Source organism: Palaemon carinicauda, chromosome 18 (genome assembly GCF_036898095.1).
Source record: "Palaemon carinicauda isolate YSFRI2023 chromosome 18, ASM3689809v2, whole genome shotgun sequence".
Classification (NCBI taxonomy): Eukaryota; Metazoa; Arthropoda; class Malacostraca; order Decapoda; family Palaemonidae; genus Palaemon; species Palaemon carinicauda.
The window spans coordinates 70,522,811-70,546,511 of NC_090742.1; the positions used below are offsets into that span (position 1 = coordinate 70,522,811).

A 23,701-nucleotide genomic window follows, 5' to 3' on the forward strand; every position below is an offset into this window, starting at 1 on the left:
AAAGCTGGAAGACTAGCCATTAAGATTTTTAATCGAGGTGGCGACTACAAAACCCGCTAGGTAGTGGGGGGAGGGGTAGTGAGGAGTAGTGGGGATTGCCAGCTTCTGTACCCCTCTCACTCACACACCAGTGTATTTGAACCACTTTTGATTGCAAGTAGGATTTACTATGGAGGACAGGTGCTGTTGAGACAATTTGTATGAATAGCTCCAGGATTGTATCATTAAGAAAAATACAAATTACTTTCAAATTTGTCATTTGTTCTGAAAAGCTACAAACCCTACATTCTTTAGTAGGGATAACTCACCTATTTGGAGGGGGAAGTCCTACCAATGAAGCAGTCTAAGAAAATCTCAGACCGTGAAAATTTTGGGTTTTTTCCTGCTAACCCCCATTGCAAGACTTGGTCTGAAAATACAGGAAACTTTAATACCTCCAATATCCTCTATAATTATGGTAGGCAAGCGCAAACACGCGCTGACCACATATATACCTATAAAACCTCTCTCTGAAACAATCTAAGACAAAATCTGAGACCATGAAAATTTTGAGTTTTTGTGCTACCTCATTGCACGATGAACTGTAATTACACAAAACTTTAATACCTGCAATATCCTATATAATTATGGAAGGTAAGCGCAAACATGAGTTGGCCACATATATACCCATAAAACATCTCTGAAGCACTCCAAGACAAAACATGAGATCATGAAAATTTGGAGTTTATTTCCTGATACCCTCCACTGCATGACTAGGAGTGAAAGTACACAAAACTTTAGTGCCTACAATATCCTCTATATTTATGGTCGGTGAGCACAAAAACACGCTGACCACATAGCCTATATACCTTTAAAACATTTCTCTGAAATTGAGACTGAAAATTTGCAGTTTTTCCTGCAAAACCCAATTGCATGACTGACTGAAATTAAACAAAAATTTATACCTTCAATATCCTCTATAATTAAGGTATTCGAGTGTAAACATGCTCTGACCACACATACATATACCCAGGCACTTCCCCCAATTTTGGAGAGTAGCCGACATCAAACAAATGAAACAAAAAAGGGGACCTTTCCTCTCTATGTTCCTCCCAGCCTGACAAGGGACTCACCGAGTTCGGCTGGTACTGCTAAGGTGCCACAGCCTGCCCTCCCCCGTTATCCACCACAGATGAAGCTTCATGACGCTAAATCCCCTACTGCTGCAGCAGGGCCTACCGGAACTGCGTCACAATCGCTCGCCATTCATTCCTATTTCTAGCACTCTCTCTTGCCCCTCTCACATCTATCCTCCTATCACCCAGAGCTTTCTTCACTCCATCCATCCACCCAAACCTTGGCCTTCCTATTGTACTTCTCCCATCAACTCTTGCATTCATCTCCTTCTTTAGCAGACAGCCATTTTCCATTCTCTCAACACGGCCAAACCACCTCAACACATTCATATCCACTCTAGCTGCTAACTCATTTCTTACACCCGTTCTCACCCTCACCACTTCGTTCCTAACCCTATCTATTCGAGATACACCAGCCATACTCCTTGGACACTTCATCTCAAACACATTCAATTTCTGTCTCTTCGTCACTTTCATTCCCCACAACTCCGATCCATACATTACAGTTGGTACAATCACTTTCTCATACAGAACTCTCTTTACTTTCATGCCCAACCCTCATTTTTTACTACTCCCTTAACAGCCCCCAACCACTTTGCATCCTTCATTCACTGACTTACATCTGCTTCCACTCCACCATTTGCTGCAACAACAGACCCCAAGTACTTAAACTGATCCACCTCCTCAAGTAACTCTCCATTCAACATGACATTCAACCTCGCACCACCTTCCCTTCTCGTACATCTCATAACCTTACTCTTACCCACATTAACTTTCAACTTCCTTCTCTCATACAACCTTCCACATTCTGTCACTAATTGGCCAAGCTTCTCTTGCGCGTCTGCAACCAGTACAGTATCATCCGCAAACAACACCTGATTTACCTCCCATTCATGGTCATTCTCGTCTACCAGTTTTAATCCTCGTCCAAGCACTCGAGTATTCACCTCTCTCACCACTCCATCAACATATAAGTTAAACAACCACGGCGAAATCACACATCCCTATCTCAGCTCCACTCTCAACAGAAACCAATCGCTCACTTTATTTCCTATCCTAACACATGCTTTACTACCTTTGTAGAAACTTTTCACTGCTTGCAACAACCTTCCACCGACTCCATATAACCTCAGCACATTCCACATTGCTTCCCTATCAACTCTATCATACGCTTTCTCCAGGTCCATAACGCAACATACACCACCTTCCCTTTTGCTAAATATTTCTCACATATCTGCCTAACTGTAAACATCTGATTCATACAACCCCTACCTCTTCTAAAACCATTATGTACTTCTAAGATTGCATTCTATGTTTCATCCTTAATCCTAATAATCAGTACTCTACCATACACTTTTCCCACCACACTAAACAAACTAATACCCATGGAATTACAAGTCTCATTCACATCTCCCTTACCCTTAGATAGTGGTACAATACACACACAAACCCAATCTACTGGTACCATTGACACCACAAAACACATATTAAACAATCTCACCAACCATTCAAGTACAGTCACACCCCCTTCCTTCAACATCCATACCAGATGCTTTTCCTACTCTCGTTTCATCTAGTGCTCTCCTCACTTCCTCTCTTGTAATCTCTCTCTCGTTCTCATCTCCCATCACCGGCACCTCAACACCTGCAAAAGCAATTATATCTGCCTCCCTATTATCCTCAACATTCAGTAAACTTTCAGAATATTCCACCCACCTTTTCCTTGCCTCCTCTCCTTTTAACAACCTTCCATTTCCCTCTTTCACTGTCTCTTCAATTCTTGAACCAGCCTTCCTTACTCTCTTCACTTCTTTACAAAACTTCTTATTCTCTTCATATGAATGACCCAATCCCTGACCCCACCTCAGGTCAGCTGCCCTCTTTGCCTCACTTACCTTGCTGGGGCCACTTTTCAATGTCTCATGGATGGCATCTTAGGGGACCTCTCCTTCTGTGTATGTTATGTGGACGACATACTTGTGTTCTCTTCCTCAAAAGAGGAATACATCCGTCACCTGCACATCGTGCTCAACCGCCTGCAAAAAAACGGCATTGTAGTCCAGTACAACAAGGTAACTGACCACACATATAATCATAAAACACATCTCTCAAGCAGTCCATGACAAAATCCAAGATCGAGAAAATTTCTAGTTTTTTCCTGCTAACTCCAATTGCATAACTCTGAAATTACTCAAAAATTTTAATACCTTCAATATCCTCTATAATTATGGTAGGCAAGCGCAAAAACAAGCTGACCACATATATACCCTTAAAACATCACTCTGAAGCAGTTTAAGTCAAATTCTGAGACCATGAAAATTTTAGTTTTTTTCTGCTAACCCCCCTACCATTGCACAACTCTAACTGAAATTTAACGAAACTTTAATACCTTTAATATCCTCTATAAATATGGTAGGTAAGTGGAAACACATGAAGACCACATAAAACATGACAAATTCGTATAAAATTTGTATTTTTCCTAACGATACAAACCTATAGCTATTTAATAGGGGTATTACTTTCAGCGAAGCTGAAATGTCGAGCCATTAAAATTTAGCAAGGGTTAACTACCCATTCTGTTAGTTAGCGGGGGTAGGAGGGTAGTTTCCTACCGCTCCCGCTCACACATTGGTGATTTAGCTCCCTAGCTCACTTTGCTTGGAGGTAGGACTTCAAGGGGGATAGGGCTGGCAGGTAAGTTTGCATAAATAGCTAAAGGTTTGTACTGTTAGGAAAAATACAAATCATCTACAAATTTGTCATTTGTTCCATAACTGGAATACTGTACAAACCCATGCTATTTAATTGGGGTGACTCACTCATTAGGAAGGGTGGAGGACGTCCCTGCCAATCTGACTTTTGGCTTTACCTGGGGGCTCTTTATCAGAGTATATTTTTACCCAAAATAAGGAGTTCCTACACCTCGCTAAAACCTTGCTATGCAAGGTTTGCAGCCTATGCAAGCTGTGTGTTGAGATATTTAGAAGTGTGGCAGTCCAGGAAAAAGTTATTCAGAGTCTTTTGTATGAAAAACTGTTGTAACCAAGATTTTCTCAATACCACCTCGTCAGGGTATACGATGTAACATTATTAGCTTAATACTAGGTACACATGGGAGTGTGATTGAGGTCAGCTTATGCAGAGAATGAATGAATGATTTAAAAGTTTTCAGGCATCCTGACATCTAAGGTCATTGACGCCGGTAACATCTAATTTATGTATACAAAAATAAAATATAAAATAAAATAAAAATTAAATAGTATTCAATTAAAATCATAAAAATTGAATGTCATAAAAGTTAAATATTTTTCAGAAGACCTGCTTCTGAAATAAATCTAAAAATGCCACTTGCATGGTAGGACACATCATTTCCAAGAATCTTGGCAAGGATGAACCTGCCACCCTCACCTCGAGCCTCAAACAAATATCTATTCCGCAAGTTGTTATAATTGGGGCATTCGGTCAACAAATGCCTTACTGTTAAGAGGTACTAAGCAGTCATCACAATACGGTTGGTGTTGGCCCTTCAGCAGAAACTCGTGTGTCAACCGAGTGTGACCAATACGGAGACGACAAAGAGACGTCTCCCATTTTCGGGGCATCATATTATACCTCCAAGGAGATATGTCATTTGCTATCTCTCGCATTTTATTGCCATCTTGACTATCCCATTGCTGTTGCCATTTATTGCAAACCAAGTTCTTGATGACAGGTAAGAAATCATTACAGGCAATGGGATACCTTCTTGGCAGCAACTCGGATGCAGCCTCCTTAGCCAGTGAATCTGCCTTCTCATTCCCAGACACACCTACATGTGCTGGAACCCAACAAAATTGAACTGTTATACCTCTCCGTCCAATAATAAAAAGCCATTCTAAAATCTTTAAAACTAGAGGGTTATTAGAATTAAAAACTTCCATAGCTTGAAGGACACTCCTTGCATCACTAAAAATTGTAAAATTACCCTCCTTCTCCAACGCTATTTTCTCAATAGCGGTTAATATGCCATACAGTTCGGCAGTAAATATGGAAGCGGTCAGAGGAAGTGCACCTCTACAATTAAAACCATTACTATGTACTCCAAATCCAACGCCAGCATCAGATTTGGAGCCATCAGTATAGATAAAAGTTGATCCTCTATGTTCTTTAACATGTTCATTAAAAAGAGACCTGGCTTCTAGGTCTGACATATTCTTCTTATCTCCAATAAAATATTTACAAAAAGATATCTCTGGTAACTTCCATGGAGGCGTTGATGATACCTTGAATGGAAGTACCTTATTTCTAATTATATCCAGACTATTTAATAATCGTTTCACCCGAAAGCCATAAGGTTGAGGAGATTTTGGGTGCAACTCAAAGTATGATGCGTGTCTTACAAGACTTGCAGTCTGAAAGGCTAGAGAGTTAGGGAGTCTTTGCAATCTAAACCAATACCGAAGAACGGAAGACATTCGGTAAAGGTCTAGAGGTAACTCTCCAGCATCAACAAGGAGACTTGGGATAGGCGAGGTTTTAAAAGCTCCAGTAGACAATCTAATACCTGCATGATGTATCGAGTCTAATATTTTTAACCGGCTTGAGGTGGCTGAAGAATATACCTAGCAACCATAACTAATTTTGGAAAAAATCAAGGCCTTGTATAATTTTAAAATAGTATTGCGGTCTGCCCCCCATGATGTATGGGACAATACTTTTAAGATATTCAGAGCTTCAACACATTTAGCTTTTAATGCTTTTAAGTGAGAAACCCATGTAAGCCTACAATCAAATATCAAACCTAAAAATTTAGCTTCTCTTGCACATGGTATCCGTTGACCTTTAATGTATATATCCGGGTCTGGATGTACTCCCCGGATACGACAAAAATGGACAATGGTAGTTTTACTTGTCGAGAACTTAAATCCATTCATGTCAGCCCACTGGATAATTTTATCAATAGAGAGTTGGATTTTTCTCTCAACCATTGCCATTTTAGTGCCAGCAAATGATATTGAGAGATCATCCACAAATAATGTTGAGAGAACATCCTGGGGAATGGCTGAGGATATCCCATTAATTGCTAGTGCAAAAAGGGTTACACTCAGCACACTACCCTGAGGAACTCCTTCTTCCTGGCACTTACTCTCTGATAGAGTTTCCCCCACTCTCACTTGAAAAACTCTACGTGAAAGAAATGCCTGAATAAATAGTGGCAGCTCTCCTCTCAATCCCATTCATGAATGGTTTTAAGAATACCATATCTCCATGTGGTATCATATGCCTTTTCAAGGTCAAAAAATACTGTAACATGGTGCTGTTTGGAAGCAAAGGCTTCACAAATAGAAGACTCTAGTCGTATCAACACATCAGTCGTTGAGTGCATTTTTCGGAATCCACATTGAATCGGTGATAAAATACCTTTCTTTTCAAGGTACCATATCAGCCTTGCACTGATCATCTTCTCCATGATTTTACATAAACAAGATGTCAATGCAATTGGACGATAGTTTGCTGCTAAAAACTTGTCTTTACCGGGTTTTAAAAAGGCTAAAATAATGGCTAGTTCCCAAACACTTGGGTAACTATGATCATGCCATATTCTATTAATAATACTTAAAATAAATAGCTTTGTATTAAAATGTACATGTTTAATCATTGCATATGGAATTCCATCGGGTCCAGGGGCTGTATCATTGGAATGAGCAAGTGCGGAATCAAATTCTCTTTCAGTGAAAGGAGAATTATACGACTCTTCCCTTCTTGTTGCAAAATTTAAAATTTTCTTTTCTTCAGTGCTCCTATACTGGTGACCAGGGGCTCCTTCACACTTGCTGGATACATTTGAAAAATGATTAGCCAGGGCATTGCTAACATCATTTGCTTCGGTTACATACTGGCCATTCACCTTCAACACTGGTGGTGGGTTGGGGGTGAATTTGCCAGCTATCTTTTTCACTTTCCTCCACACAGCAGATGGTGGTGTCCTACTGTTAATGGAGGAAACAAAAGACATCCATGACTGGCGCCTTGCTTCTTTCATGGCACGACGGAACTGTGCTCTACATTTCTTGTACATAATTAAATTCTCATCAGTTCTGCGTCTACGCAATCGTGTTAGAGATCTTCTTGTGGCTCTGTGGAGGGCAGTTAGTTCTGAAGACCACCACGGGACGGGTCGTCGTTTGAATAACCCTGTTGTTTTGGGAATTGAATTGACTCCTGCTGTATGGAGAGTTCCATTCAGTAAGTCTATGGCATCATCGATATTTTCAACTTGTCCTGCATCCCCCTCAATTTCGCTTAGTTCACGAAATTTATCCCAGTCCGCCTTGTCAAGATTCCATCGTGGCGATCCCTGTAAAGGTGGACCATTGTTGGTGTTTATAATGATTGGTGCGTGATCACTAGTATGCCAATCATCTAATGTTCTCCAATCGAAGTCGAGAAGGCAATTAGAGCTTACGATTGATAGGTCAATACATGACAAGGTACCTGTCTGGACATGAAAGTGTGTGGGCTCTCCTGTATTAAGGAGTCCCACATCTTCATTTTCCACAATTGATGATATGATATTTCCCCTCGTGTTTGCTAAAACATCACCCCACAAAGGGTGTCTACCATTCAAATCTCCAAGTAAAAGGAAAGGTTGAGGGAGTTGTTGAATCACCTCCACTAACTTGTCATACAAAATGTTATCATTTGGAGGCAAGTACAGAGAACAAATTGTATATTTTCGCCCTATGTCGATCTGTACAACCACTGCCTGCAGAGGTGTACGAATAGACAGAGAAACTTGGGGAACATCTCGACGTACGTATATGAGACTTCCGCCATGGCTCCCCACTTGGTGATCATATGGTGTCCTATAACTAATGTATTCGCGAGGGCAAGGGGTATTATGATCAAGTTTGCTCTCCTGTAGACAAATAATTATGGGGGAATGCTCATGAATAAGGAGCTTAAGTTCTTCATATTTGGCCCTTAAACCCTGACAATTCCATTGCAAAATGGAGGAAAAAACTATGGTTTATAATTTGGTAGACCCCTTGGATGGAGTCTTCCCATTAGCAGTGTTTGATCTAACACTATTTTTTGGTGGTTTTATTAAAGAGGGTCTTGATAGATTGGGTTTAGAATTTATGATTTTCTTTTTGTCTTTTTGATCTGATTGTTGAGGAGGTTGGTGGACCTCCACTTGAATTTCCGATTTATTTAAATTGACTTCCAGATCAGAAATATCAACTGACAAATCATCATACTTATTTGACGTCGTAATTTTGATATTTCTTATGGAAGGGGGCGAGAGAGATGGAGGTCTCTCTCTTTTCCGATTAGTAGGTTTTGAGCTACCAGGTTTTTGCACCTTCCCCAATACAGGTGCACCTGGTAACTTGGTGTCAGGTGGCATCTCCATCAAATCAGGCAAGGACATGGCCTGGGAGAGGTTAGTACTATTGCTGGTAATGGGGGACGAAGGCTGTACAGAAATGGGCAATGACCCATTTTTAATACGCTGTGGCAAAGCCTCAGAAGGCGATATGATTACCTTGTCATGCAGTACTTTATTATCAGAGGTTGTATTTCTTTTCTTAGGATTACTGGCAGTGCTAGGTGGGGTTGCTGTCTCCTGTGGTAAATTTACCTTTGATTTTAAGGCCTTTGCATAGCTGGTTGATTTATTCAACAGTCTTTTTGCATGTCCCACACTTATGTGTTCTAAACTTGATTTGTTTAGGGCAGCTTCCTCCAACTTATACAGTTCGCATCTCCTATCAGTTGATTTATGATTCAAATTGCAATTTGAACACCTGGCCTCAAGTGTACATTCTCCATGATAAGTTTTGGAGCAAATACCACACAATTTTCCATTTTTACAAACTTTGGATGGGTGTCCAAATTTAAAACAATTAAAACATTGCAGGGGCTTTTGTTTGAAAGGCCGAACTTTAATCCTTTCATTTTCAATAAAAATATGGAAAGGTACATCAGCATCCTGGAAAGTGAGTATAATCATTGAAGTTCCAGGAACCTTATGCACTTTCCATACATTTAATGGACACATAGAAAGTATCTCCTCCTCTGTAAATTCGTATAGGTCCTTATTAAAGACCACTCCCCTTCCATAACTAAAATTAAGATGAGGTTTCATTTCCAATGTAATTTCATCACTGCCTGTCTGTAAGTTAGACAGTATTGCAGACTGAGTCGAAGATTTGGCATGGATGAGATAACTGTTCTTCCCAAAACGAGATATATCTCCAGGTGCTATGGTTCCTACTTTTTTTTGGATAAACTTACATATCTTAAAATAATTCCCTATTATCCCTTTAGGTTCAGCTAAGAGCCACATTGGTGGTTTGGGTTTTCTCTGTGAAGGCATGGGTACATTTCTATCTTTTTCAAACCAATCAGCAGGTTTGTACACATCCAATTCCTTTGGGACCTTATCACAAAGAGCTCCCATGATGTTCAATTCGTTAATTTTGATACTACTAATATTACTTATGGCATTAAACGCCTCATCGTGACTTTCAAAAGATATCCAAGAGTCCCATTTTTCATCTCCAAGTCTCATCCTTATTTCCTTTATCAATCCATAGCACTCAAATGCTCTATATATATCATCATAATTTGTCTCTAATGGGATTTGGGAAACATGAAGGAATCGTAGTTTCCCTGTGTTACCCAAATTGCTAGATTTTTTAACATCAGTAGAGTGGTCCTTTTTAGTTTGAAGGTCGTCAACAGAGTTTTCCTTAATTACAGTAGCAGAAGTCGTCAACAGTGCCGGGGGGGAGTCAGCAAATCCAGGGGATGGGGAGTCAGTATTTGAAGGGTCCATATTTAAGGGTGGGATTTTCAGGTTTTTTGTTGTTTTGTTGGGGTACCTGCTTGAGAATTATAAGAAAGTATCATACGTTGGAAAGGAAATTTGCATTCTCCACTATCGGCACAATGAGAGTATATTTCCCCGATGGTCCACTCCATACCCTACCCGAAGGATAGCATCAAAACAGATATAGAGGCACAGGTGTAAGCTAAACCCGCCTGTTAGGACTGAGACCAAAGTAATATGGAATCATCCTCCCCATATCTGTAATGATGGGCTTCCGGCCAAAAGCCAAGAGTCCCACCTCAAGGATTGGATCCCCCTGGATTCCGATGACCCAACCCTTGAGAGTAGTTCCGCCAAAAAGGTCCAAACCATCTTTGGGATGGCTGAGATCATCCAATACTCTCATATATAGCTTTGAATGCGAATACCTCCCAACCGTGATCCCTTCTCCCATTCATCTAAGCAGGCAGTAATAACGAATGTGGAAATATCCACGCCATTTAAATAAAATAGAAAAAAAAGATAAATAAATAAATGAACAAATACAATAAATAAATATATATATATATATATATATATATATATGCATACATCTACATATATATATAACTAAGAAAAATAATAATCATAGAGATAGGACAGCAAGATGAAAGAAAGTTGATAAAATTAAGAGAAGGTCGAAGTAATATTAAGCAGAAGAAAAAGATGAAAGAGAGAAATTTAGATTCGAACTGGGGGAGCAATTTCCCGAAGTTCGAGAGCCCTCTTGCCCGTCACCAAGATTCAGCACGGGAATAAAATGCCGTGCTGAAGCTCAATGACTTCATCAAGGCATTCTCTCATTAAGAGGGCTTATGCAGAGAACCCAGGATGCTGCTTTCCCCAAGAGAGGGGAGGATGAAGAAAATAATAAGAGACAGTCAAACCTTTTCATTGACGCAGACTAAAACCGGGTAACAGTGCCCTCAACCTTCTGCTACTCATCAAATAAGGAGCTTGAGGTATTATACCAGCTGTTGTGCAGCCACCACAGGGCCGATAGAAAACTAATCAAGCCTCCTGTGGGTCACCTCTTGCAGGTAGTGGGCTGTGAAATTGTTCTGACATTTCCACAACTAAGCCTGAAGAACCTGTATCACTGAAAGTTCCTCTTGAATTCCAGGGACGTAGCTGAGCCCCTAACATCATGAGCTCTGGGGCAACGTAAAGGAGGAGGGTCTGGATTCAGCGTGTGGTCTATGACCTAGCGAATCCATGCTGAGATAGTGTTCTTGGTGACCCCCCTCTTGGTCGTCTCTGTGCTGACGAAGAGTGCAGGCACACGGGGACAGACTGCGGCTGTTCTCTTAAGGTACAGCCTCAAACTCCTCACTGGGCAGAATAAGAGATGATCAGAGTCATCTGTTACAGAACGAAGAATTGAAATCCTAGAAGGAGTCGAATCAAGGATCCGCTACTCCTGGGTTCTGAGTCTTAGTAACTTAGTAACAAACTCAGGGACGAAGCTGAACATTACCTCTCCCAACGCCTTGAATGGGAGATGTAGTATGAGAGACCATGAAGTTCACTGACTCGCTTGGCCGAAGCCAAAGCTAGCAGGAACACTGTCTTCCAAGTTAGGTGGGAATCTGTTGCCTGGAATAATGGTTCACAGTGAGATCTCCTTGGAGACCTGAGAACTCAAACCGCCGTTCCACGGGGAAGGTCTCACTCCAGACTGAGGACAGGTGAGTTCATAACTCCGTATGAGTAAAGAGAGTTCTAGAGATGAATAAATGTCCATTCCGTTCAGTCTAAAGTCAATGCTTAAGGCTAAGCAATAGCCTTTTACCAGCGAGACTGACAGGCCCATTTCTTCACGCAAATACATGAGAAACTCTGTTATTGCTGGAACAGTGGCATCGAGAGGAGAGATACCCCTTCCTCGACAACAACCACAGAAGACTTTCCATTTTTCCTAGTAGACTGCTGCTGATGACTTTTGCAGGTATCCAGACATCCTGCATGCTTCTTGTTGCAAAAATTATCTCAAGAGAGGATATGCTGGATAGTCTCCAGGCGTAAAGTCGTAGGGTTGTTTGAGTAGATTGTGTCGTGGAGGGAGTTCTCTTGGAGACTACGTCAGGAGTTGCAGAAGGTCCGGCAACCATTCCACGTGATGCCATAGCGGAGTTATGAGGGTCATTGAAAGGTTGACCGATGTTCTGGACTTGTTGAGTACCCTCCTCATCAGACAAAATGGGGGAAAGGCGTAAATGTTGATGTTGTCCCACCGCTGTTGGAATGCATCTTGCCAGAGAGCCTTGGGGTCTGGAACTGGGGAGCAGTACAACGAGAGCCTTATGTTCAGGGCTGTTGGAAAGAGATCCACCGTCGGAGAACCCCATAAAGTCAGGACTTTGTTGGCTACTACATGATCTAAAGACCACTCCGTACTCACTATCCGAGATGCTCTGCTCAGGTTGTCTTGGCCGGAATGAAATGTGCCGATAGTGGTATCGAGTGAATCTCGGTCCATCTCAGTACCTCTACTGCTAGATGGGTCAGGGACAGCGAAAAAATACCTCCTTGTTTGTTGATGCAAGCCACTACTGTGGTGTTGTCGCTCATCACCACCACTGAGTGGCCCGCCACGAACTGTTGAAGGGCCAGAAAGACGGCCTTCATCAGTAGGAGATTTATGTGGAGTTACTCTTCTGACAATGACCAGAGGCCTGAGGTCGTGTGGTGCAGCACGTGGGCCACCAACCCTTTTTTTTTTTGAAGTGTCTGAAAACAGCATCAAATCTGGCGGAGGACGAGAAGGTCCACTTCCTTTTGTAGGTTCTCATCTGATACCCACCGTTCGAGGCCCGTCTGTTCCGCTGATACCATGGGGATCCGGATGTCGGGGGAATTGAGAGCCTGATTCCACCGGGACTTGAGTTGCCACTTGATGGATCACCTCCTGAGGCGACCGTTGCGAACTAGACGGTCCAGAGATGAAAGGTGACCGAGGAGACGAAACTACGTCTGGGCTGTATGCTCTTCTCGTCTGAGAAAGGGTCTTGCGACCTTTCTCAGCCTCGATATTCTGTCATCTGATGGGAAGACTTTATGGAGATAGGTGCCTATTACCATGCCTAAGTATACTAGTCTCTCCGTAGGAAGCAAGGAGGACATCTCAAGGTTTACCATGATCCCAGATCTTGGCAAAACCTCAGAAGTTTGTCTGGATGTTGAAGAATGGTTGACACCAAGTCTGCTAGGATAAGCCAGTCGTCCAGATAACAAAGGAGACGGATGCCAATCCTGTGTGCCCAAGATGACACTAGGGCAAACAGTGGTGAAGACTTGAGGTGCTGCGGAAAGACCGAAGCACAGCACCTTGAACTGGTATTTCCTGTTGTCTAGGCTAAATCTTAAGTACATCTTTGAAGACGGATGGATTGGGATCTGGTAGTACGCGTCCTTCAGGTCCAGTGTGCACATGAAGTCCTGTGGTCTTACCCATAGTCTGACCATGTCTGCTGTCTCCATGCTGAACAGATTTTAACAAACTTGTTCAGAGCTCAGAGGTCGATGACTGGTCTCCAGCTTCCAGAAGTCTTTTCCACAAGAAAGAGTCTACTGAAGAAGCCTGCAGACTTGTCGAGGACCTCCTGGAGAGCGCCCTTCTTCAACAGGGTCTGGACTTCTGCCCAAGTGCTAGTCCAAGTGCTGATCCCATCGCAAAGGAGTCTATTGATACTGGATTCCTGGTCAGGGGAGAGAGAGATGTTATGAACGGGAAGTAATACCCCAAAGGAATCACAGAGATTGTCCAGGGTTCGGCCCCGAGTTACTTCCACCTGTCCGAGCAACTTTGTAGGCATCCTCCTACTGGTGGACAAGCAGAGGGAGTGCCTATCCTAGCATTTGCAGCCTAAGCCGTTCCCTCTAGGACATTTTCCTCCCCTGGAGGACTTTGTGCCTTTCCTGTCCTTGGCAGGAAACAGCTTCTTAGACACAGTTGTCTTTGCTGCTGATTTGTTTGTCATGGTCTTGCCTGGACGGGACTGCTGAGGAGCTGGTGGTTTATAGGGCTTGGATGTCAAAGCTCTATGGAGGAGGAGTCCTGATGGGACTTCCTCTATCTCTCAGCAGCATGTTCCACATCCTTAGGCTCAAATAGATGGGATCCCTCTAAAGATGAATTCCTGAGCCTGGCTATCTTAGCATTTGGGACTTGCTAATGGAATCTCTCAGACACCGCATCCCGACATTTCAGATGATATTCACCCATAAGTTTGAAACTTGATGGGCAAGATTCTCGATCGTGCAGCTGCCTGAGAGCAGGAAAATCTCTATTGCTTTCCTAGTACGTTCCTTGGAGAAATCCTCACTTCGTACAAGGATTCCCAAGGTCCCAATCCAAACATCAAGCCATGAAGTAGCCTGCATGGCGTACTCCATGACCTCCTGATTAAGGATCTCGGTTGCTGAGATTAAGACCTGTAGATTGGAGTGTCTCTGGGGAGACTCCCTTGGTAAACTCTTCCAAGGAGTGATGAAGAAGATGAGCTGGACAAGGCTCGTCTAAGATCTTGAAATACCTCCTCTGCTGGAGACGAGGAGGTGGGAGAAGCTTGGTGATAGAGCCGGAACGTTGGGAAGAGGAGAGCTCAGAGAGCTGTAGGGCGATCTTAGCACTGGCACCTTTCATCCCCTGAGACCCAGGCACGGCTGCACTGGTCTTTGAGGGCTTCTGGGTGCTAGATCTTCTGGCACCTTTCAGCCCCTGGCACCAAGGCAAGACTGCACTGGTCTTTGAGGGCTTTTGGGTGCCAAAAACACAATCTAAGACCATGTCTTTGCCCTCTCGAGGGGGTTATCTCTGGGTCGGTAAACCCATTGAGAACCCTCATGAGAGTCAGAACCTGCCAGTATGCATGTTCCCACTCTTTCTGCTCTCCTTCTGAAGTTGGACTTGCAGCGAAGTCCCCTTCTTCCACCCCCGAGAGCTCTTCTAGGGGTGAGTCGCAGACATCCCTCGAGTAACAGGCCGCATCTGTAGGCTTAGAGGTCCTTGAAGAGGACTTCGGAAGAGTCTTGAAGTCCTTAGGTTCCCTCCGAGGAAGGAGGTAGGACTCTAGCATCAAAGGCCGGATTGTCATGTCTGTCCTGAGAACTCTCCGTGCGAGGGGAAACTTCCTCTGAAAGTGGAAGAGAGGAAGCCCCTCCCTCGGCAGAGGTGTGGTAGGAGAGTGTCTGGTGGAAGATGCAGGAGGAGCAGGCCTCGATGGCCTATCAGGGGTTGGCTTTACCCTCGGGGAAGTGATCGCGTTTGCGACTCCTCTCTTCCTCTTCAGGGGAGAAGAAGAAGCTGTGGTTCCTTGCAGTAGGTCTGCTGGAGCTGTAGGATGCTCCGAAGAGCTGGCAGACAGAGCAGGCTTGAAGGCTTGTACAACTGCTCTGACATAGCACTGAACCACGGCTGCTGACTAACTGACTGATGCACTGTCAGACAGATCCCAAGAAGGGAAAGGGACTGAAGGTTCCCTGCGAGGAGTCTGCTGTTGACGAGTCCGCCATAGAGGAAGGCAGTTTCAGGATACTGAACCTGTCAGTGGAGACCCCTTCCCCTATCTTCTGCTGTCACGATCTAATGTGTTTGAGGGGAGGGGAATGAGGCGATGGTGACCTGTCAATTTGATGTTCCTTAAACCTAGGAGCCTGTAGAACCTGCTCATGATCATGGCGCAAGTGCGATGGTGAGCGCCGGCACATTGCGAGCACTGGCACATTGGCGAGCTCTGGTGGGCCAGAGAGCGCTCGCGCGCAGAATTCACAGCTGCACAGGATGATACTGGTGTGCAGTTTCCAGAGAATGGGCAGGTGAGCGCGGGCACTGGAGAGCACTGGTGAACTGGCGAGCGCTGACGAGCTGGAGAGCACTGGCTCACAAGAGAGCGCTGGCGCGTAGGAGAGCAGTGGCGTCCAGGAGAGCGCTAGTGTGCAGGAGAACGGGCCTGCAAATGAGAGCGCTGTAGAGTAGGAGAATGCAGCTGCACAGGGGAGCGCTGACAAGTTGGAGAGTGTTGCACTGGCGAGCTGGCAAACGTTGGTCCTTAAACCAGCGAGAATGCACTGGAAAGCACCAGCGAGCAGGAGATCGCTGGAGCATTGGAATGCGCTGATGAGCAGGAGAGTGCTGAGGCACCGAAGGGCACTGAAACACAGGAACTTCTGGCGAGCGATGACACACTGAAAAGCGTTGAAGTACTGGAGGCCAGTGACATAATGCTGGTGAGCGCTAGCAAGTTGGAGAGCGTTGGTGAGCAGCTAAACGCTTAGGAGGAGTAGCACGAGCAAGCAGATGATGAATAGGAGACAGGAACGGTGAAGGCAGGTCAGCAGGTCGGCGTGAAGGTTGAACTGGAACCGGGATGTGCCCTTAGGAAGGGCAAACATCCACTGACGGGGATCGCGAATGATCCATAGAAGAGTCCAGGCCCGAAGTCCGAGGACTAGCTGCAGCGTTGTCAGAAGGTCCAGGAATAGGCGAAGGTCGAGGGCCAGAAGACGATGGAAGAGGAGGCTCCTCTGCGGGGGAAGGCTGCGTTGCTGAAGAACCAAAGAGGTGCCTCCTCACCGGAGGTGAAGGCGTACTTCTAAGGAGAAGGGATGACGTCCTTTGATGACGCTCCTTGGGGCCGGTGGATCAGCAGGCTGACCTTCAGCAGTAGCAATCCTCCGAAGAGGAGTCTCTATGAGTGGCCCCTCTCACGAACGAGAGAAGTGATCACTTCGCAGGAGAGACTTGCCTAAGACTATGCTACGCCCCCGAAGGAAGAGAGACTCAGCAAGGGGGGAGCGTGGTCTAAGCGAAGACAGCAACAGCAGTCGGAGTTGATAAAGTGATGAATTAGATGCAGAGAAGTTCTCCCTTGGAAGATAAAAACAACCCAACAACCTGGGGAAAAAACTCTTCCTCGGAAGGGAAATTAGTCCAACCCCTGGACGCGAACCTCTTGGCAGTGTTCTAAGATGATCTACCAAGAGCGCAGTCTGAGGAAGCGTAGCCGGAGCTAATTCCTCGAAGATGAAGTGCTGATCAGGAGCTGCCACTGGCGTACTTCTAAGGAGAAGGGATGATGCCCTCTGGGGGTCAGCAGTGAAAGCAGATTCCCAGGCATGAACAGAACAGTTCTACTTCGTTGGCTCTCCTAGTCGAACGAAGAACTGCATCGCTAACCGAGGAAAAATAAAATAAATTAGGTAACAAAACACTCCCTTGGGAGGAACACCTAGTCCACGACGGAAAAGGAGACCACCGAGATAACAAACATAAAATAAGAAACGCGCACTACCTTCCCCGGTCGACATCGATGGGAGAAGGAGAGCGGAGATTGTAACTGTAATAAAACAAGAATAATGATTATTTAAATCAGCTAAAAATATTCACTAATAGGAGGAACCACTGATCCTCCGGCGGGAAGTGTTCCCGGGGGTGAAGAAGCGGAGAAGTTAAATTACAAACAATTATGATTTTACTTAAATAATTAAGAAAATCAATCGGAAGCGGAACCTAACCCGCAAATGGGGAAGATGCTCTCCCCGTTAGCATACTGTCGGAAGCCCATGAAAGGTGAACGGATTTATAGGAACATTTGCGAACTACTGTATTAAGGGGGCTCCTTGAACCCTTCTGGGAAGGGTGTCTGTATTCCGCTGGGGGTGGAAGACGCAGAGGGATGAGGCGAAGGTGTTAGCACCGCACCTGCTCACAGTTCCGACACATCTGCTGGTAAATTGCTCACGGAAATCGCCACTTTGCTTGTGAAATCACGATTCATTCGCAAAATTGCTAGTTTTACGTGTCAACTGACGCGATTCACAAGTAGAAGTGCTTGCAACAGGAGCACTAAGAGCCACAGAGGAAGAGGAAGGTCTAACGCCTTCCTGCTGTCCAAGAGAAGCACCTACGTCTGACGAAGTCAACAGAGGAGGCCTTTGAGTAGGGACTACTCTAGTTGAAGAACGCGTCACAGTGGAAAGTATTTCCAAGGGTCACGTAGGCGAACGCTTTGCTAGAACTCCCGAGGCAATGAAAGGCACTGGGGGTTTAGCTAGACACTTGTAAGAGAAGTGTTAATTCTCATCTTCAGGTCCGGTCTGAAGTCATTCGGAAGGTCTGATTGAGAGGCTACGTGCTGATGGGCTGCACAAACACCTACCTCTACCTCTAGACGAAGAACGTCTAGACCTTGATCGCGAACGCGCAGTTCATTATCATGAATGAGAGCGTCTAGTTCTCGTTCGAGAACAGCGTGAACGTCGCGAATGCTTAGCTCGCGAACATGAGCGCCAGCCTCTCAATCAAGCACGTTGTTCTCGTGAACAGTACTTTCACGAGCGTGAACGCCGCCCTCGTGAACACGAGTGTCTGGACCTAGATCTAGACTTTGCTCGTGATCATGTAGAACGCAATCGCAAGACCTGCAGTCTCGTGAGTGCGAGGCTCTAGAGCACGAGCGCCTTCTAGAAGAAGAGCACTCGGATCATGATGACCCATGATCCAAGATGTTTTCCGATCGTCAGAACGGCGAAAAGGAGAAAAGAGTCCAGAAGTGCGAGGCGATGATGATGCTCATCCTTTCGCGCGGGTGATGGTAGGAGCGCTGGTTCCCAGATGATCTACACCTGCAACCTGCGGGTTTCTGTGGGGAGAAAGAAAGGGTTGAAGGTTAGGGACGACAAGGTCCCAGGATGGAGCGAGGGTTCGTCATCAGCAGGGGGCCATGGGAGAGGCGAACGCGTGCGATAACCTTGTCCATGTGTGTGTGGAAGGACCAGGAGAAGGCGACAGATGGATCTTGCACAGTTCCAGATCGTGAGATGTCAACGGCTCCGGAGAAGGGTCCTTCCTGGCACCACACTGAAGGCGCAGCAGCTCCTCCTTCAAAGGGGGTCCTGAAATCCCTAAGGACGACCACACCTACAGCAATTCTGAAAGGAAGACAGGCTTGCCAGCGGCTGGAGGGGAAGCAACAACCCCACCAGTACCCAGGGGTGGCCAAGGAGTTATTCAATCTGCGCTCCTACTCTATCGTCCCTCTTAAGAATATGAGCGATAAGGAGCTTTACGCTGCCCAAATTTCTCCCATTGGGAGGCAGACCACTCCCTACACTCTGCGCAGGGCGAACCCTGCTTACAGTAATGCCCTTGGCAAGTAGGACATAGAGAGTGCGGGTAGGTCTCCAACGACGAGATGAAGGTCCCGCACGCGGCACCCTTGCGCCCTGGACAGGTTCGCATGATGAAGGCGATAGCAAGAGAAGACACGCACACCTGAAAAGCAAAACTGAAAAAGTCCAATGACAGTCAGGAGGAGAGCAGTCAAGTGCGATCTCTACTGAGCCAAATGAAAAAGTGACGTCTCACTGCTATGAGAGTATATATAGAGGCGGCTGAGTAGCCCCCACCCTACCTGCTCCAGTGGTTAGGCAAGGTTACTGCCTTGCAATTAAAGTCTAATGGCTACCTCCAGCTGCCACTGAAATATAATCCGCATAAATAACAGAAGGTTAGTTAGTATGGGAACAACTAGGAAGTTAAGGAACACTTTAAAGGTTTTAATACTTTAGATATCCATTCCAGTGTGAATGACCTCCATGCAAAGATTGATCAGTTTATCCAAAGGATAAAGGCTTACTATAATGCCATGTACAAACTTTTGAAATGAATAGGCTACCTACAGATGGTAAACATTTTGCTTCACTTCATTTGTAAAGAGGGCAGATCAGCAGAAACTGCATTTGTCCACACTTGTTGCAATTTTGCCTTATTGTTTTGCATACAAAATAAAAAATGGTTTTCCATACAAAAATAAGAGGGTGAAACAACACCTTGTGACTAACTGCCATAGTTCTCTCTCAAGCACAGTTTTCTTTCAAGCTCTATTTTCTTTTGAACATAGTTCTTAATCTTCAACATGGTCTGATTTTAAAAGTGAAATAAACACAAGAACACCAGCTAACCTAAAGTTCCTCACCTAACCTGACTTAGAAGCCATATCCTTACCTACATGAGGGAGATTCACCCCTGATGACCCCTCCTACGACAGCCGTACCTTTAGCTTACGCTGAGACTTAGTCTGTATTGTCTTACCTTAATAGTCAGAATCTGAGTAATCCAAATCAGACGTAAAAACAGGGGTGACAGTTTGCATTCAAAATGGCACTTATCCACAAAATTTCCCTTGTAATCACTCACAGTGAAAATGCACTGAACACTCGCCTTACACACAATGTAATGAGAGCTACTCTTTGTGACACTGAGAACATCACCAATTATTCCCTACTTAGGCCTACTATTAAGTTTTATTATATTTGTCTCCTATTATCCATTCACACGGACAGTGTATTGAGAACAAATGTTTTTCCACGCTTTACCCGAGAAACGTATACCTTTGGGGTTAATACAGTATATGACACTTTAATTACTAGTGAAACTGGAATTCACTGATGGCGAGTTATTGCACAGGCATTGGTTGCATTCACTTTTGCCAGCTGTTCTGTTTTTAGTATGACAATCATTACCTGGCTTTTTTAACCAATTACGAGCTTCCAATATTTATGCACAAGTTCCCGGATTGTTCTACAGCAATTTTTTTCCCACCATCCCCTTCACTTTCAGCTTCACCACCATCAAATAAAGATGTCATCAAGAGGGAAGTGCAAACCATTTCGAAATTTAATGTAATTCATTTTAGAAATTTAGTATAATTTCATCCATGTTGACATTGGATTATGATGAATGCCCTCCGTTCAGTGTATAGGCCTAGCTATTGCAGTTCACGTTTAAGTAAAAAATATTACTATTACTGTATTAATTGCTAAGCTACAACCCTAGTTGGAAAAGCAAGATGCTATAAGCCAAGGGGCCCCAACAAGGAAAATAGCCCAGTGAGGAAAGGAAACAAGGTAAAATAGAATAGTCTATGAACAGTAACAACATAAAAATAAATATCTCCTATACAAACTATAAAAACTTCAACAAAACAAGAGGAAGAGAAATTAGAATAGTATGAGCATTGTGAGGACGTACAGTAATGTTAATTTTGCAAACGAAGCGAGCCAGGGCGGAGCAAAAACCATTATTGGTTTGAAATATAACCCCAAAATAATGACCCATGGGGCTTGCAAGCGCAGCTCAACATGTACCGCTTGTCAGAACATAGGAGTGGTGTAATGTTAATTTTGTGAGCGTAGCGAGCCCTGTCGGAGCAAAAACCATTAGAATGATGTGAAGTGAATCATAGAGAATTATGATACTTTAATATTCAGCCACTTACTTGAGACATATTTTTCCCACTATTACCATGTGTTTATTTTGCATTTCTGACCATGATTATTGCTGCAAATCACTCTTTTGGTTTGCCCCCAATAATTATGGTCAGAAATGCATAAAAGACAAGATAGCGAGTAGGAAAACTATATGAATCATTGGTTTATTATTAAAGTATATATTTACCAAAATTTGAACATAGGTGGGAGGGAGTTTACCAAAATTATTAATCTTGGGTTAGGTGGTGATCTTGTGTTTGTTACACTTCTAAAATGTGGGTTTTCAGTAATGTATTTTTTCTTCAAATTTACACCCAGTCCATCCAAACCAACTAAAAAGGCTCCTAACACCTACGTTAAATAAATTAAAAATAAAATTACAGAGAACTGAAAAATTTCCCTGGGATAGGTTAGCCTATTTCCTACAGCACTGTAGTTAAAACTCACCTTACAAGTTCCCTCTGAGGTAGTAATGGACGACCTTCGAGTTGCTACTCGCCAACACAATGAGGACAATAGCAAGAAAGGACCCACACTACGAATTCACAACCTCAGAGTCCCGGGGCAACCACCCTACCTGGACAACAGCTACCTGACAACTCCTAAAGGTGTGAACGATCTGTCTCCCTCGTCACCACGACATTGTTTTTCCGACAACTCCTACAGGTGTAAACAATCTAACTACCTCATAACTGTGGCGGTGTTTTCCAAGGTATATTACAATAAAAAATCGTTAATTACATTAATCACACAACACGCCCACCTGATCTTAAGATCAACACGCATCATACATACATACATACATACATACATACATACATACATACACACACACACGCACACCCACACAGCATAAGACTTAATCAGAAACATAATCAGCCATCCATACAGGTGGTTTTCTATTCCTCTGTGCACGCTGATTTTCTCCCGTTTCTCTTTGAACACTTATTTGTGGTTCCAACAATTCTTCAGAGACTGAATCATCATTTGACATTTCGCTTGAGCCATCAGATAGGGAAGCTGGAACTATAACTGGTCGCACATCCAACACATGCCTTGGCATTCCATCAACAGAAATGTTGTTTGAAGAGTTCACATTAGTGACAATCCCTTTACCCCATTGAGTAGTACAATGGGCGTTTGGGAGCTTCACCCACACTTCCTCTCCCATCTTGATTAAAAGGGGCTTGTCTTGGCTGGTATCTGTTCCATTGGGGACTACGGAAGGATACCTCCACTCATATCTGTATACCGAAAGTTGTGGAACAGACGATTCAACTTTTCCAGATCTTGGGGTACTGTTGTACCAAAATACTGCCTCTATAGGACTAATTCCTCCTCTCTCTGCAATAGCCTTGATGGTCCTATGATGTCTTTCAACTATTCCATTTCCTCCTGGTCGATAAGCAGCCCGAAACACCCTAACAGTGTTCCAACGAGACAACATATCTCCTAAACACTGCAACCTAAACGCTGTACTATTATCCATTAATAGTTCATCAACTGGCCCTCTTTCCAAAAAGATGCTTATTAACTCAGTAGATATTTCTTGAGCATCTTCTCTTTGGCTGCCTCCATATTGCAAAATGACCTGGACCACAATCCACCACTGATAAATAGGGTACTTGTCTGTAATGAGTAACATCAATAGCTAGGCGCTGCCAGTTTCTTTCAACACTTAATTTGCCTCCTTTGTGCATCACAGGCGCAGGATCAATGGACTGACAATGATCACAACACTGAACTACCTTCTTCATACATTCTCTGGAAACTTGAAGATCCAACTTTTTAGCTAAATATTGTGTTCTGTCAATTCCCATATGGTGTTTATTATGCAACTCTGTTATATCAACTACAGCACCTGCACAGAGATGTGCATGTTCAACTTCACTGCTCACCAACCAATTCTTCTCGACTCTTCTGTCAAAATATCAGCTTTATTCTTCTCTGAAGGCACCATATGAACAACGATATTCAAACCAAACTCAGCAATCAATTCCTTCAATGTACCCCAGCGTCTTTTAATTATCATCTCAGCAGCTCCTTTTGTGTGGACAAGCTTCTCAGCACTGATTACAAATTTCAACCATGCCCCCACGGTTGCAGAGTCAGTCCTCACCTCCATAGACTCTAAACCCCACCTAATGGCTAAATTTACTCCTTTCAAAACAGCTTCTAGTTCGGCAACATTGATGTGGTTGAAATCATCCCTTTTTTCTAAGCCAAGCAGCATCCACAGCAATCTTGCCATTTATCTCCAAAACTACACCCATAGCAATTTTACTGGCATCACACCACACAACCCCATGTTTTACACTCGGGACACACCAGTTTCCTCTCACAGGATCATCTAACTTTACTCTCTCAATTATTTCTTTAATCATCCTCATGGACTGTTTACCAACAGGATCCTCCCAACGTGCTCCTGAGGCTCTTCATTAATGTAGCTACATGCAAT

General features: G+C 43.9%; 1 long non-coding RNA gene across 2 annotated transcripts in view; it reads right to left on the reverse strand.

The window, feature by feature from the left end:
• LOC137657887 (uncharacterized) overlaps positions 1-23,701 on the reverse strand; it is a 114,202-nt gene that overhangs the window by 67,650 nt on the left and 22,851 nt on the right. The window contains exons 1-2 of one of the 2 annotated variants that reach the window (XR_011047232.1): positions 3,011-3,145; positions 309-409 (exon numbers count right to left, since the gene is read on the reverse strand). The exons of the other annotated variant lie outside the window; for it this stretch is intronic. This is a non-coding gene — a long non-coding RNA (uncharacterized lncRNA). Of the gene's footprint in view, positions 1-308; positions 410-3,010; positions 3,146-23,701 lie in introns of those variants that run through there. 2 annotated transcript variants of the gene reach the window in all.